At 37.9% G+C, this 21,619-nt stretch overlaps 1 long non-coding RNA gene across 1 annotated transcript in view; it reads left to right on the top strand.

Annotated features, from left to right (window-relative positions):
* LOC141378809 (uncharacterized) overlaps positions 1 to 21,619 on the top strand; it is a 127,467-nt gene that overhangs the window by 45,129 nt on the left and 60,719 nt on the right. The window lies entirely within an intron of this gene.

Raw genomic sequence — 21,619 nt, 5'->3', positions numbered from 1 at the left:
TCCTGGACCATCAAGATTCAAATTGACTGATGTTGATCCTGGACCATCAAGAGTAAAATTCACTGATGTTGATCCTGGACCATCAAGATTAAAATTGACTGTTGTTGATTCTGGACCATCAAGATTTAAATTGACTGATGTTGATCCTGGACCATCAAGAGTAAAATTGACTGATGTTGATCCTGGACCATCAAGATTAAAATTCACTGATGTTGATCCTGGACCATCAAGAATAAAATTGACTGTTGTTGATCCTGGACCATCAAGATTCAAATTAACTGATGTTGATCCTGGACCATCAAAGTTCACTGATGTTGATCCTGGACCATCAAGATTCTAATTCACTGATGTTAATCCTGGACCATCAAGAGTAAAATTCACTGATGTTGATCCTGGACCATCAAGGATCAAATTCTCTTATGTTGATCCTGGACCATCAAGAGTAAAATTAACTGATGTTGATCCTGGACCATCAAGATTAAAACTGACTGATGTTGATCCTGGACCATCAAGATTAAAATTGACTGATGTTGATCCTGGACCATCAAGAGTAAAATTCACTGATGTTGATCCTGGACCATCAAGAGTAAAATTCACTGATGTTGATCCTGGACCATCAAGAGTAAAATTCACTGATGTTGATCCTGGACCATCAAGAATAAAATTGACTGTTGTTGATCCTGGACCATCAAGATTCAAATTAACTGATGTTGATCCTGGACCATCAAAGTTCACTGATGTTGATCCTGGACCATCAAGATTCTAATTCACTGATGTTGATCCTGGACCATCAAGATTAAAACTGACTGATGTTGATCCTGGACCATCAAGAGTAAAATTCACTGATGTTGATCCTGGACCATCAAGAGTAAAATTCACTGATGTTGATCCTGGACCATCAAGATTCAAATTCACTGATGTTGATCCTGGACCATCAAAGTTCACTGATGTTGATCCTGGACCATCAAGATTCAAATTCACTGATGTTGATCCTGGACCATCAAAGTTCACTGATGTTGATCCTGGACCATCAAGATTCAAATTCACTTATGTTGATCCTGGACCATCAAGATTCAAATTCACTTATGTTGATCCTGGACCATCAAGGATCAAACTGACTAATGTTCAGCCTGGACCATCTAGAGTAAAATTTACTGATGTTGATCCTGGACCATCAAGAGTAAAATTCACTGATGTTGATCCTGGACCATCAAGATTAAAATTGACTGATGTTGATCCTGGACCATCAAGAGTAAAATTCACTGATGTTGATCCTGGAACATCAAGATCAAAATTGACTGTTGTTGATCCTGGACCATCAAGATTCAAATTGACTGATGTTGATCCTGGACCATCAAGAGTAAAATTGACTGATGTTGATCCTGGACCATCAAGATTAAAATTCACTGATGTTGATCCTGGACCATCAAGAATAAAATTGACTGTTGTTGATCCTGGACCATCAAGATTCAAATTAACTGATGTTGATCCTGGACCATCAAAGTTCACTGATGTTGATCCTGGACCATCAAGATTCTAATTCACTGATGTTGATCCTGGACCATCAAGATTAAAACTGACTGATGTTGATCCTGGACCATCAAGATTAAAATTGACTGATGTTGATCCTGGACCATCAAGAGTAAAATTCACTGATGTTGATCCTGGACCATCAAGATTCAAATTCACTGATGTTGATCCTGGACCATCAAAGTTCACTGATGTTGATCCTGGACCATCAAGATTCAAATTCACTGATGTTGATCCTGGACCATCAAGATTAAAATTTACTGATGTTGATCCTGGACCATCAAGAGTAAAATTCACTGATGTTGATCCTGGACCATCAAGAGTAAAATTGACTGATTTTGATCCTGGACCATCAAGATTCAAATTCACTTTTGTTGATCCTGGACCATCAAGGATCAAATTGACTAATGTTCAGCCTGGACCATCTAGAGTAAAATTCACTGATCTTGATCCTGGACCATCAAGATTAAAATTCACTGATGTTGATCCTGGACCATCAAGAGTAAAATTCACTGATGTTGATCCTGGACCATCAAGATTAAAAATGACTGATGTTGATCCTGGACCATCAAGATTAAAATTGACTGTTGTTGATCCTGGACCATCAAGATTTAAATTGACTGATGTTGATCCTGGACCATCAAGAGTAAAATTGACTGATGTTGATCCTGGACCATCAAGATTAAAATTCACTGATGTTGATCCTGGACCATCAAGAATAAAATTGACTGTTGTTGATCCTGGACCATCAAGATTCAAATTAACTGATGTTGATCCTGGACCATCAAAGTTCACTGATGTTGATCCTGGACCATCAAGATTCTAATTCACTGATGTTAATCCTGGACCATCAAGAGTAAAATTCACTGATGTTGATCCTGGACCATCAAGGATCAAATTCTCTTATGTTGATCCTGGACCATCAAGATTAAAACTGACTGATGTTGATCCTGGACCATCAAGATTAAAATTGACTGATGTTGATCCTGGACCATCAAGAGTAAAATTCACTGATGTTGATCCTGGACCATCAAGATTAAAATTCACTGATGTTGATCCTGGACCATCAAGAGTAAAATTCACTGATGTTGATCCTGGACCATCAAGAGTAAAATTCACTGATGTTGATCCTGGACCATCAAGAATAAAATTGACTGTTGTTGATCCTGGACCATCAAGATTCAAATTAACTGATGTTGATCCTGGACCATCAAAGTTCACTGATGTTGATCCTGGACCATCAAGATTCTAATTCACTGATGTTGATCCTGGACCATCAAGATTAAAACTGACTGATGTTGATCCTGGACCATCAAGATTAAAATTGACTGATGTTGATCCTGGACCATCAAGAGTAAAATTCACTGATGTTGATCCTGGACCATCAAGATTCAAATTCACTGATGTTGATCCTGGACCATCAAAGTTCACTGATGTTGATCCTGGACCATCAAAATTCAAATTCACTGATGTTGATCCTGGACCATCAAGATTAAAATTTACTGATGTTGATCCTGGACCATCAAGAGTAAAATTCACTGATGTTGATCCTGGACCATCAAGAGTAAAATTGACTGATTTTGATCCTGGACCATCAAGATTCAAATTCACTTATGTTGATCCTGGACCATCAAGGATTAAATTGACTAATGTTCAGCCTGGACCATCTAGAGTAAAATTCACTGATCTTGATCCTGGACCATCAAGATTAAAATTCACTGATGTTGATCCTGGACCATCAAGAGTAAAATTGACTGATGTTGATCCTGGACCATCAAGATTAAAATTGACTGATGTTGATCCTGGACCATCAAGATTCAAATTGATTGATGTTGATCCTGGACCATCAAGATTCAAATTCACTGATGTTCATCCTGGACCATCAAGGATCAAATTCACAGATGTTGATCCTCGACCATCAAGAGTAAAATTCACTGATGTTGATCCTGGACCATCAAGATTAAAATTGACTGATGTTGATCCTGGACCATCAAGATTCTAATTCACTGATAATGATCCTGGACCATCAAGATTAAAATTGATTGATGTTGATCCTGGACCATCAAGATTCACTGATGTTGATCCTGGACCATCAAGATTCTAAATCACTGATGTTGATCCTGGACCATCAAGATTAAAATTGACTGATGTTCATCCTGGACCATCAAGATTAAAATTGACTGATGTTGATCCTGGACCATCAAGATTAAAATTGACTGATGTTGAACCTGAACCACCAAGATTAAAATTGATTGATGTTGATCCTGGACCATCAAGATTGAAATTCACTTATGTTGACCCTGGACCATCAAGATTAAAATTCACTGATGTTGATCCTGGACCATCATGAGTAAAATTCACTGATGCTGATCCTGGACCATCATGAGTAAAATTCACTGATGTTGATCCTGGACCATCAAGATTAAAATTTACTTTTGTTGATCCTGGACCATCAAGATTCAAATTGACTGATGTTGATCCTGGACCATCAAAATTCACTGGTCTTGATCCTGAACCATCAAGGATCAAATTGACTAATGTTCAGCCTGGACCATCTAGAGTAAAATTCACTGATGTTGATCCTGGACCATCAAGAGTAAAATTGACTGTTGTTGATCCTGGACCATCAAGATTAAAATTGACTGTTGTTGATCCTGGACCATCAAGATTCAAATTGACTGACGTTGATCCTGGACCATCAAGATTAAAATTTACTGATGTTGATCCTGGACCATCAAGAGTAAAATTGACTGTTGTTGATCCTGGACCATCAAGATTCAAATTAACTGATGTTGATCCTGGACCATCAAAGTTCACTGATGTTGATCCTGGACCATCAAGATTCTAATTCACTGATGTTGATCCTGGACCATCAACAGTAAAATTCACTGATGTTGATCCTGGACCATCAAGAGTAAAATTGACTGATTTTGATCCTGGACCATCAAGATTCAAATTCACTTATGTTGATCCTGGACCATCAAGGATCAAATTGACTAATGTTCAGCCTGGACCATCTAGAGTAAAATTCACTGATGTTGATCCTGGACCATCAAGGATCAAATTGACTAATGTTCAGCCTGGACCATCTAGAGTAAAATTCACTGATGTTGATCCTGGACCATCAAGATTAAAATTGACTGATGTTGATCCTGGACCATCAAGATCAAAATTGACTGTTGTTGATCCTGGACCATCAAGATTCAAATTGACTGATGTTGATCCTGGACCATCAAGAGTAAAATTCACTGATGTTGATCCTGGACCATCAAGATTAAAATTGACTGTTGTTGATTCTGGACCATCAAGATTTAAATTGACTGATGTTGATCCTGGACCATCAAGAGTAAAATTGACTGATGTTGATCCTGGACCATCAAGATTAAAATTCACTGATGTTGATCCTGGACCATCAAGAATAAAATTGACTGTTGTTGATCCTGGACCATCAAGATTCAAATTAACTGATGTTGATCCTGGACCATCAAAGTTCACTGATGTTGATCCTGGACCATCAAGATTCTAATTCACTGATGTTAATCCTGGACCATCAAGAGTAAAATTCACTGATGTTGATCCTGGACCATCAAGGATCAAATTCTCTTATGTTGATCCTGGACCATCAAGAGTAAAATTAACTGATGTTGATCCTGGACCATCAAGATTAAAACTGACTGATGTTGATCCTGGACCATCAAGATTAAAATTGACTGATGTTGATCCTGGACCATCAAGAGTAAAATTCACTGATGTTGATCCTGGACCATCAAGAGTAAAATTCACTGATGTTGATCCTGGACCATCAAGAATAAAATTGACTGTTGTTGATCCTGGACCATCAAGATTCAAATTAACTGATGTTGATCCTGGACCATCAAAGTTCACTGATGTTGATCCTGGACCATCAAGATTCTAATTCACTGATGTTGATCCTGGACCATCAAGATTAAAACTGACTGATGTTGATCCTGGACCATCAAGAGTAAAATTCACTGATGTTGATCCTGGACCATCAAGAGTAAAATTCACTGATGTTGATCCTGGACCATCAAGATTCAAATTCACTGATGTTGATCCTGGACCATCAAAGTTCACTGATGTTGATCCTGGACCATCAAGATTCAAATTCACTGATGTTGATCCTGGACCATCAAAGTTCACTGATGTTGATCCTGGACCATCAAGATTCAAATTCACTTATGTTGATCCTGGACCATCAAGATTCAAATTCACTTATGTTGATCCTGGACCATCAAGGATCAAACTGACTAATGTTCAGCCTGGACCATCTAGAGTAAAATTTACTGATGTTGATCCTGGACCATCAAGAGTAAAATTCACTGATGTTGATCCTGGACCATCAAGATTAAAATTGACTGATGTTGATCCTGGACCATCAAGAGTAAAATTCACTGATGTTGATCCTGGAACATCAAGATCAAAATTGACTGTTGTTGATCCTGGACCATCAAGATTCAAATTGACTGATGTTGATCCTGGACCATCAAGAGTAAAATTGACTGATGTTGATCCTGGACCATCAAGATTAAAATTCACTGATGTTGATCCTGGACCATCAAGAATAAAATTGACTGTTGTTGATCCTGGACCATCAAGATTCAAATTAACTGATGTTGATCCTGGACCATCAAAGTTCACTGATGTTGATCCTGGACCATCAAGATTCTAATTCACTGATGTTGATCCTGGACCATCAAGATTAAAACTGACTGATGTTGATCCTGGACCATCAAGATTAAAATTGACTGATGTTGATCCTGGACCATCAAGAGTAAAATTCACTGATGTTGATCCTGGACCATCAAGATTCAAATTCACTGATGTTGATCCTGGACCATCAAAGTTCACTGATGTTGATCCTGGACCATCAAGATTCAAATTCACTGATGTTGATCCTGGACCATCAAGATTAAAATTTACTGATGTTGATCCTGGACCATCAAGAGTAAAATTCACTGATGTTGATCCTGGACCATCAAGAGTAAAATTGACTGATTTTGATCCTGGACCATCAAGATTCAAATTCACTTTTGTTGATCCTGGACCATCAAGGATCAAATTGACTAATGTTCAGCCTGGACCATCTAGAGTAAAATTCACTGATCTTGATCCTGGACCATCAAGATTAAAATTCACTGATGTTGATCCTGGACCATCAAGAGTAAAATTCACTGATGTTGATCCTGGACCATCAAGATTAAAAATGACTGATGTTGATCCTGGACCATCAAGATTAAAATTGACTGATGTTGATCCTGGACCATCAAAGTTCACTGATGTTAATCCTGGACCATCAAGAGTAAAATTCACTGATGTTGATCCTGGACCATCAAGGATCAAATTCTCTTATGTTGATCCTGGACCATCAAGATTAAAACTGACTGATGTTGATCCTGGACCATCAAGATTAAAATTGACTGATGTTGATCCTGGACCATCAAGAGTAAAATTCACTGATGTTGATCCTGGACCATCAAGATTAAAATTCACTGATGTTGATCCTGGACCATCAAGAGTAAAATTCACTGATGTTGATCCTGGACCATCAAGAGTAAAATTCACTGATGTTGATCCTGGACCATCAAGAATAAAATTGACTGTTGTTGATCCTGGACCATCAAGATTCAAATTAACTGATGTTGATCCTGGACCATCAAAGTTCACTGATGTTGATCCTGGACCATCAAGATTCTAATTCACTGATGTTGATCCTGGACCATCAAGATTAAAACTGACTGATGTTGATCCTGGACCATCAAGATTAAAATTGACTGATGTTGATCCTGGACCATCAAGAGTAAAATTCACTGATGTTGATCCTGGACCATCAAGATTCAAATTCACTGATGTTGATCCTGGACCATCAAAGTTCACTGATGTTGATCCTGGACCATCAAAATTCAAATTCACTGATGTTGATCCTGGACCATCAAGATTAAAATTTACTGATGTTGATCCTGGACCATCAAGAGTAAAATTCACTGATGTTGATCCTGGACCATCAAGAGTAAAATTGACTGATTTTGATCCTGGACCATCAAGATTCAAATTCACTTATGTTGATCCTGGACCATCAAGGATTAAATTGACTAATGTTCAGCCTGGACCATCTAGAGTAAAATTCACTGATCTTGATCCTGGACCATCAAGATTAAAATTCACTGATGTTGATCCTGGACCATCAAGAGTAAAATTCACTGATGTTGATCCTGGACCATCAAGATTAAAATTGACTGATGTTGATCCTGGACCATCAAGAGTAAAATTCACTGATGTTGATCCTGGACCATCAAGATTAAAATTCACTGTTGTTGATCCTGGACCATCAAGATTCAAATTAACTGATGTTGATCCTGGACCATCAAAGTTCACTGATGTTGATCCTGGACCATCAAGATTCTAATTCACTGATGTTAATCCTGGACCATCAAGAGTAAAATTCACTGATGTTGATCCTGGACCATCAAGGATTAAATTCACTTATGTTGATCCTGGACCATCAAGAGTAAAATTAACTGATGTTGATCCTGGACCATCAAGATTAAAACTGACTGATGTTGATCCTGGACCATCAAGATTAAAATTGACTGATGTTGATCCTGGACCATCAAGAGTAAAATTCACTGATGTTGATCCTGGACCATCAAGATTCAAATTCACTGATGTTGATCCTGGACCATCAAAGTTCACTGATGTTGATCCTGGACCATCAAGATTCTAATTCACTGATGTTGATCCTGGACCATCAAGATTAAAATTTACTGATGTTGATCCTGGACCATCAAGAGTAAAATTTACTGATGTTGATCCTGGACCATCAAGAGTAAAATTGACTGATGTTGATCCTGGACCATCAAGATTAAAATTCACTGATGTTGATCCTGGACCATCAAGAATAAAATTGACTGTTGTTGATCCTGGACCATCAAGATTCAAATTAACTTATGTTGATCCTGGACCATCAAGAGTTAAATTCACTGATGTTGATCCTGGACCATCAAGAGTAAAATTGACTGATGTTGATCCTGGACCATCAAGATTCAAATTCACTTATGTTGATCCTGGACCATCAAGATTAAAATTTACTTATGTTGATCCTGGACCATCAAGAGTAAAAATCACTGATGTTGATCCTGGACCATCAAGATTCAAATTCACTGATGTTGATCCTGGACCATCAAAGTTCACTGATGTTGATCCTGGACCATCAAGATTCAAATTCACTGATGTTGATCCTGGACCATCAAAGTTCACTGATGTTGATCCTGGACCATCAAGATTCAAATTCACTTATGTTGATCCTGGACCATCAAGATTCAAATTCACTTATGTTGATCTTGGACCATCAAGGATCAAATTGACTAATGTTCAGCCTGGACCATCTAGAGTAAAATTCACTGATGTTGATCCTGGACCATCAAGATTAAAATTCACTGATGTTGATCCTGGACCATCAAGAGTAAAATTCACTGATGTTGATCCTGGACCATCAAGATTCAAATTCACTTATGTTGATCCTGGACCATCAAGATTCAAATTCACTTATGTTGATCCTGGACCATCAAGGATCAAATTGACTAATGTTCAGCCTGGACCATCTAGAGTAAAATTCACTGATGTTGATCCTGGACCATCAAGATTAAAATTCACTGATGTTGATCCTGGACCATCAAGAGTAAAATTCACTGATGTTGATCCTGGACCATCAAGAGTAAAATTCACTGATGTTGATCCTGGACCATCAAGATTAAAATTGACTGATGTTGATCCTGGACCATCAAGAGTAAAATTCACTGATGTTGATCCTGGACCATCAAGATTAAAATTGACTGTTGTTGATCCTGGACCATCAAGATTCAAATTGACTGATGTTGATCCTGGACCATCAAGAGTAAAATTGACTGATGTTGATCCTGGACCATCAAGATTAAAATTCACTGATGTTGATCCTGGACCATCAAGAATAAAATTGACTGTTGTTGATCCTGGACCATCAAGATTCAAATTAACTGATGTTGATCCTGGACCATCAAAGTTCACTGATGTTGATCCTGGACCATCAAGATTCAAATTCACTGATGTTGATCCTGGACCATCAAGATTCAAATTCACTGATGTTGATCCTGGACCATCAAAGTTCACTGATGTTTATCCTGGACCATCAAGATTCAAATTCACTGATGTTGATCCTGGACCATCAAGATTAAAATTTACTGATGTTGATCCTGGACCATCAAGAGTAAAATTCACTGATGTTGATCCTGGACCATCAAGAGTAAAATTGACTGATTTTGATCCTGGACCATCAAGATTCAAATTCACTTATGTTGATCCTGGACCATCAAGGATCAAATTGACTAATGTTCAGCCTGGACCATCTAGAGTAAAATTCACTGATGTTGATCCTGGACCATCAAGATTAAAATTCACTGATGTTGATCCTTGACCATCAAGAGTAAAATTCACTGATGTTGATCCTGGACCATCAAGATTAAAATTGACTGATGTTGATCCTGGACCATCAAGAGTAAAATTCACTGATGTTGATCCTGGACCATCAAGATTAAAATTGACTGTTGTTGATCCTGGACCATCAAGAGTAAAATTGACTGATTTTGATCCTGGACCATCAAGATTCAAATTCACTTATGTTGATACTGGACCATCAAGGATCAAATTGACTAATGTTCAGCCTGGACCATCTAGAGTAAAATTCACTGATCTTGATCCTGGACCATCAAGATTAAAATTGACTGATGTTGATCCTGGACCATCAAGAGTAAAATTCACTGATGTTGATCCTGGACCATCAAGATTCAAATTCACTGATGTTGATCCTGGACCATCAAAGTTCACTGATGTTGATCCTGGACCATCAAGATTCAAATTCACTTATGTTGATCCTGGACCATCAAGATTCAAATTCACTTATGTTGATCCTGGACCATCAAGGATCAAATTGACTAATGTTCAGCCTGGACCATCTAGAGTAAAATTCACTGATGTTAATCCTGGACCATCAAGATTAAAATTCACTGATGTTGATCCTGGACCATCAAGAGTAAAATTCACTGATGTTGATCCTGGATCATCAAGATTCAAATTCACTTATGTTGATCCTGGACCATCAAGATTCAAATTCACTTATGTTGATCCTAGGCCATCAAGGATCAAATTGACTAATGTTCAGCCTGGACCATCTAGAGTAAAATTCACTGATGTTGATCCTGGACCATCAAGATTAAAATTCACTGATGTTGATCCTGGACCATCAAGAGTAAAATTCACTGATGTTGATCCTGGACCATCAAGATTAAAATTCACTGATGTTGATCCTGGACCATCAAGATTCTAATTCACTGATGTTGATCCTGGACCATCAAGATTAAAACTGACTGATGTTGATCCTGGACCATCAAGATTAAAATTGACTGATGTTGATCCTGGACCATCAAAATTCACTGATGTTGATCCTGAACCATCAAGGATCAAATTGACTAATGTTCAGCCTGGACCATCTAGAGTAAAATTTACTGATGTTGATCCTGGACCATCAAGAGTAAAATTCACTGATGTTGATCCTGGACCATCAAGATTAAAATTGACTGATGTTGATCCTGGACCATCAAGATCAAAATTGACTGTTGTTGATCCTGGACCATCAAGATTCAAATTGACTGATGTTGATCCTGGACCATCAAGATTAAAATTCACTGATGTTGATCCTGGACCATCAAGAATAAAATTGACTGTTGTTGATCCTGGACCATCAAGATTCAAATTAACTGATGTTGATCCTGGACCATCAAAGTTCACTGATGTTGATCCTGGACCATCAAGATTAAAACTGACTGATGTTGATCCTGGACCATCAAGATTAAAATTGACTGATGTTGATCCTGGACCATCAAGAGTAAAATTCACTGATGTTGATCCTGGACCATCAAGATTCAAATTCACTTATGTTGATCCTGGACCATCAAGATTCAAATTCACTTATGTTGATCTTGGACCATCAAGGATCAAATTGACTAATGTTCAGCCTGGACCATCTAGAGTAAAATTCACTGATGTTGATCCTGGACCATCAAGATTAAAATTCACTGATGTTGATCCTGGACCATCAAGAGTAAAATTCACTGATGTTGATCCTGGACCATCAAGATTCAAATTCACTTATGTTGATCCTGGACCATCAAGATTCAAATTCACTTATGTTGATCCTGGACCATCAAGGATCAAATTGACTAATGTTCAGCCTGGACCATCTAGAGTAAAATTCACTGATGTTGATCCTGGACCATCAAGATTAAAATTCACTGATGTTGATCCTGGACCATCAAGAGTAAAATTCACTGATGTTGATCCTGGACCATCAAGAGTAAAATTCACTGATGTTGATCCTGGACCATCAAGATTAAAATTGACTGATGTTGATCCTGGACCATCAAGAGTAAAATTCACTGATGTTGATCCTGGACCATCAAGATTAAAATTGACTGTTGTTGATCCTGGACCATCAAGATTCAAATTGACTGATGTTGATCCTGGACCATCAAGAGTAAAATTGACTGATGTTGATCCTGGACCATCAAGATTAAAATTCACTGATGTTGATCCTGGACCATCAAGAATAAAATTGACTGTTGTTGATCCTGGACCATCAAGATTCAAATTAACTGATGTTGATCCTGGACCATCAAAGTTCACTGATGTTGATCCTGGACCATCAAGATTCAAATTCACTGATGTTGATCCTGGACCATCAAGATTCAAATTCACTGATGTTGATCCTGGACCATCAAAGTTCACTGATGTTGATCCTGGACCATCAAGATTCAAATTCACTGATGTTGATCCTGGACCATCAAGATTAAAATTTACTGATGTTGATCCTGGACCATCAAGATTCAAATTCACTGATGTTGATCCTGGACCATCAAGGATCAAATTGACTAATGTTCAGCCTGGACCATCTAGAGTAAAATTCACTGATGTTGATCCTGGACCATCAAGATTAAAATTCACTGATGTTGATCCTTGACCATCAAGAGTAAAATTCACTGATGTTGATCCTGGACCATCAAGATTAAAATTGACTGATGTTGATCCTGGACCATCAAGAGTAAAATTCACTGATGTTGATCCTGGACCATCAAGATTAAAATTGACTGTTGTTGATCCTGGACCATCAAGAGTAAAATTGACTGATTTTGATCCTGGACCATCAAGATTCAAATTCACTTATGTTGATACTGGACCATCAAGGATCAAATTGACTAATGTTCAGCCTGGACCATCTAGAGTAAAATTCACTGATCTTGATCCTGGACCATCAAGATTAAAATTGACTGATGTTGATCCTGGACCATCAAGAGTAAAATTCACTGATGTTGATCCTGGACCATCAAGATTCAAATTCACTGATGTTGATCCTGGACCATCAAAGTTCACTGATGTTGATCCTGGACCATCAAGATTCAAATTCACTTATGTTGATCCTGGACCATCAAGATTCAAATTCACTTATGTTGATCCTGGACCATCAAGGATCAAATTGACTAATGTTCAGCCTGGACCATCTAGAGTAAAATTCACTGATGTTAATCCTGGACCATCAAGATTAAAATTCACTGATGTTGATCCTGGACCATCAAGAGTAAAATTCACTGATGTTGATCCTGGATCATCAAGATTCAAATTCACTTATGTTGATCCTGGACCATCAAGATTCAAATTCACTTATGTTGATCCTGGACCATCAAGGATCAAATTGACTAATGTTCAGCCTGGACCATCTAGAGTAAAATTCACTGATGTTGATCCTGGACCATCAAGATTAAAATTCACTGATGTTGATCCTGGACCATCAAGAGTAAAATTCACTGATGTTGATCCTGGACCATCAAGATTAAAATTCACTGATGTTGATCCTGGACCATCAAGATTCTAATTCACTGATGTTGATCCTGGACCATCAAGATTAAAACTGACTGATGTTGATCCTGGACCATCAAGATTAAAATTGACTGATGTTGATCCTGGACCATCAAGAGTAAAATTCACTGATGTTGATCCTGGACCATCAAGATTCAAATTCACTGATGTTGATCCTGGACCATCAAAGTTCACTGATGTTGATCCTGGACCATCAAGATTCAAATTCACTGATGTTGATCCTGGACCATCAAGATTAAAATTTACTGATGTTGATCCTGGACCATCAAGAGTAAAATTCACTGATGTTGATCCTGGACCATCAAGAGTAAAATTGACTGATTTTGATCCTGGACCATCAAGATTCAAATTCACTTATGTTGATCCTGGACCATCAAGGATCAAATTGACTAATGTTCAGCCTGGACCATCTAGAGTAAAATTCACTGATGTTGATCCTGGACCATCAAGATTAAAATTCACTGATGTTGATCCTGGACCATCAAGAGTAAAATTCACTGATGTTGATCCTGGACCATCAAGATTAAAATTGACTGATGTTGATCCTGGACCATCAAGAGTAAAATTCACTGATGTTGATCCTGGACCATCAAGATTAAAATTGACTGTTGTTGATCCTGGACCATCAAAGTTCACTGATGTTGATCCTGGACCATCAAGATTCAAATTCACTTATGTTGATCCTGGACCATCAAGATTCAAATTCCCTTATGTTGATCCTGGACCATCAAGGATCAAATTGACTAATGTTCAGCCTGGACCATCTAGAGTAAAATTCACTGATGTTGATCCTGGACCATCAAGATTAAAATTCACTGATGTTGATCCTGGACCATCAAGAGTAAAATTCACTGATGTTGATCCTGGATCATCAAGATTCAAATTCACTTATAATGATCCTGGACCATCAAGATTCAAATTCACTTATGTTGATCCTGGACCATCAAGGATCAAATTGACTAATGTTCAGCCTGGACCATCTAGAGTAAAATTCACTGATGTTGATCCTGGACCATCAAGATTAAAATTCACTGATGTTGATCCTGGACAGTCAAGAGTAAAATTCACTGATGTTGATCCTGGACCATCAAGAGTAAAATTCACTGATGTTGATCCTGGACCATCAAGATTAAAATTGACTGATGTTGATCCTGGACCATCAAGAGTAAAATTTACTGATGTTGATCCTGGACCATCAAGATTAAAATTGACTGTTGTTGATCCTGGACCATCAAGATTCAAATTGACTGATGTTGATCCTGGACCATCAAGAGTAAAATTGACTGATGTTGATCCTGGACCATCAAGATTAAAATTCACTGATGTTGATCCTGGACCATCAAGATTAAAATTGACTGTTGTTGATCCTGGACCATCAAGATTCAAATTGACTGATGTTGATCCTGGACCATCAAGAGTAAAATTGACTGATGTTGATCCTGGACCATCAAGATTAAAATTCACTGATGTTGATCCTGGACCATCAAGAATAAAATTGACTGTTGTTGATCCTGGACCATCAAGATTCAAATTAACTGATGTTGATCCTGGACCATCAAAGTTCACTGATGTTGATCCTGGACCATCAAGATTCTAATTCACTGATGTTGATCCTGGACCATCAAGATAAAAACTGACTGATGTTGATCCTGGACCATCAAGATTAAAATTGACTGATGTTGATCCTGGACCATCAAGAGTAAAATTCACTGATGTTGATCCTGGACCATCAAGATTCAAATTCACTGATGTTGATCCTGGACCATCAAAGTTCACTGATGTTGATCCTGGACCATCAAGATTCAAATTCACTGATGTTGATCCTGGACCATCAAGATTAAAATTTACTGATGTTGATCCTGGACTATCAAGAGTAAAATTCACTGATGTTGATCCTGGACCATCAAGAGTAAAATTGACTGATTTTGATCCTGGACCATCAAGATTCAAATTCACTTATGTTGATCCTGGACCATCAAGGATCAAATTGACTAATGTTCAGCCTGGACCATCTAGAGTAAAATTCACTGATGTTGATCCTGGACCATCAAGATTAAAATTCACTGATGTTGATCCTGGACCATCAAGAGTAAAATTCACTGATGTTGATCCTGGACCATCAAGATTAAAATTGACTGATGTTGATCCTGGACCATCAAGAGTAAAATTCACTGATGTTGATCCTGGACCATCAAGATTAAAATTGACTGTTGTTGATCCTGGACCATCAAGAGTAAAATTGACTGATTTTGATCCTGGACCATCAAGATTCAAATTCACTTATGTTGATACTGGACCATCAAGGATCAAATTGACTAATGTTCAGCCTGGACCATCTAGAGTAAAATTCACTGATCTTGATCCTGGACCATCAAGATTAAAATTCACTGATGTTGATCCTGGACCATCAAGAGTAAAATTCACTGATGTTGATCCTGGACCATCAAGATTCAAATTCACTGATGTTGATCCTGGACCATCAAAGTTCACTGATGTTGATCCTGGACCATCAAGAATCAAATTCACTGATGTTGATCCTGGACCATCAAAGTTCACTGATGTTGATCCTGGACCATCAAGATTCAAATTCACTTATGTTGATCCTGGACCATCAAGATTCAAATTCACTTATGTTGATCCTGGACCATCAAGGATCAAATTGACTAATGTTCAGCCTGGACCATCTAGAGTAAAATTCACTGATGTTGATCCTGGACCATCAAGATTAAAATTCACTGATGTTGTTCCTGGACCATCAAGAGTAAAATTCACTGATGTTGATCCTGGACCATCAAGATTCAAATTCACTTATGTTGATCCTGGACCATCAAGATTCAAATTCACTTATGTTGATCCTGAACCATCAAGGATCAAATTGACTAATGTTCAGCCTGGACCATCTAGAGTAAAATTCACTGATGTTGATCCTGGACCATCAAGATTAAAATTCACTGATGTTGATCCTGGACCATCAAGAGTAAAATTCACTGATGTTGATCCTGGACCATCAAGAGTAAAATTCACTGATGTTGATCCTGGACCATCAAGATTAAAATTGACTGATGTTGATCCTGGACCATCAAGAGTAAAATTCACTGATGTTGATCCTGGACCATCAAGATTAAAATTGACTGTTGTTGATCCTGGACCATCAAGATTCAAATTGACTGATGTTGATCCTGGACCATCAAGAGTAAAATTGACTGATGTTGATCCTGGACCATCAAGATTAAAATTCACTGATGTTGATCCTGGACCATCAAGAATAAAATTGACTGTTGTTGATCCTGGACCATCAAGATTCAAATTAACTGATGTTGATCCTGGACCATCAAAGTTCACTGATGTTGATCCTGGACCATCAAGATTCTAATTCACTGATGTTGATCCTGGACCATCAAGATTAAAACTGACTGATGTTGATCCTGGACCATCAAGATTAAAATTGACTGATGTTGATCCTGGACCATCAAGAGTAAAATTCACTGATGTTGATCCTGGACCATCAAGATTCAAATTCACTGATGTTGATCCTGGACCATCAAAGTTCACTGATGTTGATCCTGGACCATCAAGATTCAAATTCACTGATGTTGATCCTGGACCATCAAGATTAAAATTTACTGATGTTGATCCTGGACCATCAAGAGTAAAATTCACTGATGTTGATCCTGGACCATCAAGAGTAAAATTGACTGATTTTGATCCTGGACCATCAAGATTCAAATTCACTTATGTTGATCCTGGACCATCAAGGATCAAATTGACTAATGTTCAGCCTGGACCATCTAGAGTAAAATTCACTGATGTTGATCCTGGACCATCAAGATTAAAATTCACTGATGTTGATCCTGGACCATCAAGAGTAAAATTCACTGATGTTGATCCTGGACCATCAAGATTAAAATTGACTGATGTTGATCCTGGACCATCAAGAGTAAAATTCACTGATGTTGATCCTGGACCATCAAGATTAAAATTGACTGTTGTTGATCCTGGACCATCAAGAGTAAAATTGACTGATTTTGATCCTGGACCATCAAGATTCAAATTCACTTATGTTGATACTGGACCATCAAGGATCAAATTGACTAATGTTCAGCCTGGACCATCTAGAGTAAAATTCACTGATCTTGATCCCGGACCATCAAGATTAAAATTCACTGATGTTGATCCTGGACCATCAAGAGTAAAATTCACTGATGTTGATCCTGGACCATCAAGATTAAAATTGACTGATGTTGATCCTGGACCATCAAGAGTAAAATTCACTGATGTTGATCCTGGACCATCAAGATTAAAATTGACTGTTGTTGATCCTGGACCATCAAGATTTAAGTTGACTGATGTTGATCCTGGACCATCAAGAGTAAAATTGACTGATGTTGATCCTGGACCATCAAGATTAAAATTCACTGATGTTGATCCTGGACCATCAAGAATAAAATTGACTGTTGTTGATCCTGGAACATCAAGATTCAAATTAACTGATGTTGATCCTGGACCATCAAAGTTCACTGATGTTGATCCTGGACCATCAAGATTCTAATTCACTGATGTTAATCCTGGACCATCAAGAGTAAAATTCACTGATGTTGATCCTGGACCATCAAGATTAAAACTGACTGATATTGATCCTGGACCATCAAGATTAAAATTGACTGATGTTGATCCTGGACCATCAAGAGTAAAATTCACTGATGTTGATCCTGGACCATCAAGATTCAAATTCACTGATGTTGATCCTGGACCATCAAAGTTCACTGATGTTGATCCTGGACCATCAAGATTCTAATTCACTGATGTTGATCCTGGACCATCAAGATTAAAATTTACTGATGTTGATCCTGGACCATCAAAGTTCACTGATGTTGATCCTGGACCATCAAGATTCTAATTCACTGATGTTGATCCTGGACCATCAAGAGTAAAATTCACTAATGTTGATCCTGGACCATCAAGGATCAAATTCACTTATGTTGATCCTGAACCATCAAGAGTAAAATTAACTGATGTTGATCCTGGACCATCAACATTAAAACTGACTGATGTTGATCCTGGACCATCAAGATTAAAATTGACTGATGTTGATCCTGGACCATCAAGAGTAAAATTCACTGATGTTGATCCTGGACCATCAAGATTCAAATTCACTGATGTTGATCCTGGACCATCAAAGTTCACTGATGTTGATCCTGGACCATCAAGATTCTAATTCACTGATGTTGATCCTGGACCATCAAGATTAAAATTTACTGATGTTGATCCTGGACCATCAAGAGTAAAATTCACTGATGTTGATCCTGGACCATCAAGAGTAAAATTGACTGATGTTGATCCTGGACCATCAAGATTAAAACTGACTGATGTTGATCCTGGACCATCAAGATTAAAATTGACTGATGTTGATCCTGGACCATCAAGAGTAAAATTCACTGATGTTGATCCTGGACCATCAAGATTAAAACTGACTGATGTTGATCCTGGACCATCAAGAGTAAAATTGACTGATGTTGATCCTGGACCATCAAGAGTAAAATTCACTGATGTTGATCCTGGACCATCAAGATTCAAATTCACTGATGTTGATCCTGGACCATTAAAATTCACTGATGTTGATCCTGGACCATCAAGATTAAAATTGACTGATGTTGATCCTGGACCATCAAGAGTAAAATTCACTGATGTTGATCCTGGACCATCAAGATTAAAACTGACTGATGTTGATCCTGGACCATCAAGAGTAAAATTGACTGATGTTGATCCTGGACCATCAAGAGTAAAATTCACTGATGTTGATCCTGGACCATCAAGATTCAAATTCACTGATGTTGATCCTGGACCATCAAAGTTCACTGATGTTGATCCTGGACCATCAAGATTCTAATTCACTGATGTTGATCCTGGACCATCAAGATTAAAATTCACTGATAATGATCCTGGACCATCAAGATTAAAATTGATTGATGTTGATCCTGGACCATCAAGATTTACTGATGTTGATCCTGGACCATCAAGATTCTAAATCACTGATGTTGATCCTGGACCATCAAGATTAAAATTGACTGATGTTCATCCTGGACCATCAAGATTAAAATTGAATGATGTTGATCCTGGACCATCAAGATTAAAATTGACTGATGTTGATCCTGAACCACCAAGATTAAAATTGACTGATGTTGATCCTGCACCACCAAGATTAAAATTGACTGATGTTGATCCTGAACCACCAAGATTAAAATTGATTGATGTTGATCCTGGACCATCAAGATTTACTGATGTTGATCCTGGACCATCAAGATTCTAAATCACTGATGTTGATCCTGGACCATCAAGATTAAAATTGACTGATGTTCATCCTGGACCATCAAGATTAAAATTGACTGATGTTGATCCTGAACCACCAAGATTAAAATTGATTGATGTTGATCCTGGACCATCAAGATTAAAATTCACTGATGTTGATCCTGGACCATCATGAGTAAAATTCACTGATGCTGATCCTGGACCATCATGAGTAAAATTCACTGATGTTGATCCTGGACCATCAAGATTAAAATTTACTTTTGTTGATCCTGGACCATCAAGATTCAAATTGACTGATGTTGATCCTGGACCATCAAAATTCACTGGTCTTGATCCTGAACCATCAAGGATCAAATTGACTAATGTTCAGCCTGGACCATCTAGAGTAAAATTCACTGATGTTGATCCTGGACCATCAAGAGTAAAATTGACTGTTGTTGATCCTGGACCATCAAGATTCAAATTGACTGATGTTGATCCTGTACCATCAAGAGTAAAATTCACTGATGTTGATCCTGGACCATCAAGATTAAAATTGACTGTTGTTGATCCTGGACCATCAAGATTCAAATTGACTGACGTTGATCCTGGACCATCAAGATTAAAATTTACTGATGTTGATCCTGGACCATCAAGAGTAAAATTGACTGTTGTTGATCCTGGACCATCAAGATTCAAATTAACTGATGTTGATCCTGGACCATCAAAGTTCACTGATGTTGATCCTGGACCATCAAGATTCTAATTCACTGATGTTGATCCTGGACCATCAAGAGTAAAATTGACTGATTTTGATCCTGGACCATCAAGATTCAAATTCACTTATGTTGATCCTGGACCATCAAGGATCAAATTGACTAATGTTCAGCCTGGACCATCTAGAGTAAAATTCACTGATGTTGATCCTGGACCATCAAGATTAAAATTCACTGATGTTGATCCTGGACCATCAAGAGTAAAATTCACTGATGTTGATCCTGGACCATCAAGATTAAAATTCACTGATGTTGATCCTGGACCATCAAGATTAAAATTCACTGATGTTGATCCTGGACCATCAAGATTAAAATTCACTGATGTTGATCCTGGACCATCAAGATTAAAATTGACTGATGTTGATCCTGGACCATCAAGAGTAAAATTCACTGATGTTGATCCTGGACCATCAAGATTAAAATTGACTGTTGTTGATCCTGGACCATCAAGATTTAAATTGACTGATGTTGATCCTGGACCATCAAGAGTAAAATTGCCTGATGTTGATCCTGGACCATCAAGATTAAAATTCACTGATGTTGATCCTGGACCATCAAGAATAAAATTGACTGTTGTTGATCCTGGACCATCAAGATTCAAATTAACTGATGTTGATCCTGGACCATCAAAGTTCACTGATGTTGATCCTGGACCATCAAGAATAAAATTGACTGTTGTTGATCCTGGACCATCAAGATTCAAATTAACTGATGTTGATCCTGGACCATCAAAGTTCACTGATGTTAATCCTGGACCATCAAGAGTAAAATTCACTGATGTTGATCCTGGACCATCAAGATTAAAACTGACTGATGTTGATCCTGGACCATCAAGATTAAAATTGACTGATGTTGATCCTGGACCATCAAGAGTAAAATTCACTGATGTTGATCCTGGACCATCAAGATTCAAATTCACTGATGTTGATCCTGGACCATCAAAGTTCACTGATGTTGATCCTGGACCATCAAGATTCTAATTCACTGATGTTGATCCTGGACCATCAAGATTAAAATTTACTGATGTTGATCCTGGACCATCAAAGTTC

Source organism: Danio rerio, chromosome 18, assembly GCF_052040795.2.
Source record: "Danio rerio strain M-AB ecotype USA chromosome 18, GRCz13ab, whole genome shotgun sequence".
In the NCBI taxonomy this organism is placed as follows: Eukaryota; Metazoa; Chordata; class Actinopteri; order Cypriniformes; family Danionidae; genus Danio; species Danio rerio.
This window is presented reverse-complemented; position numbering and strand designations above follow the sequence as displayed.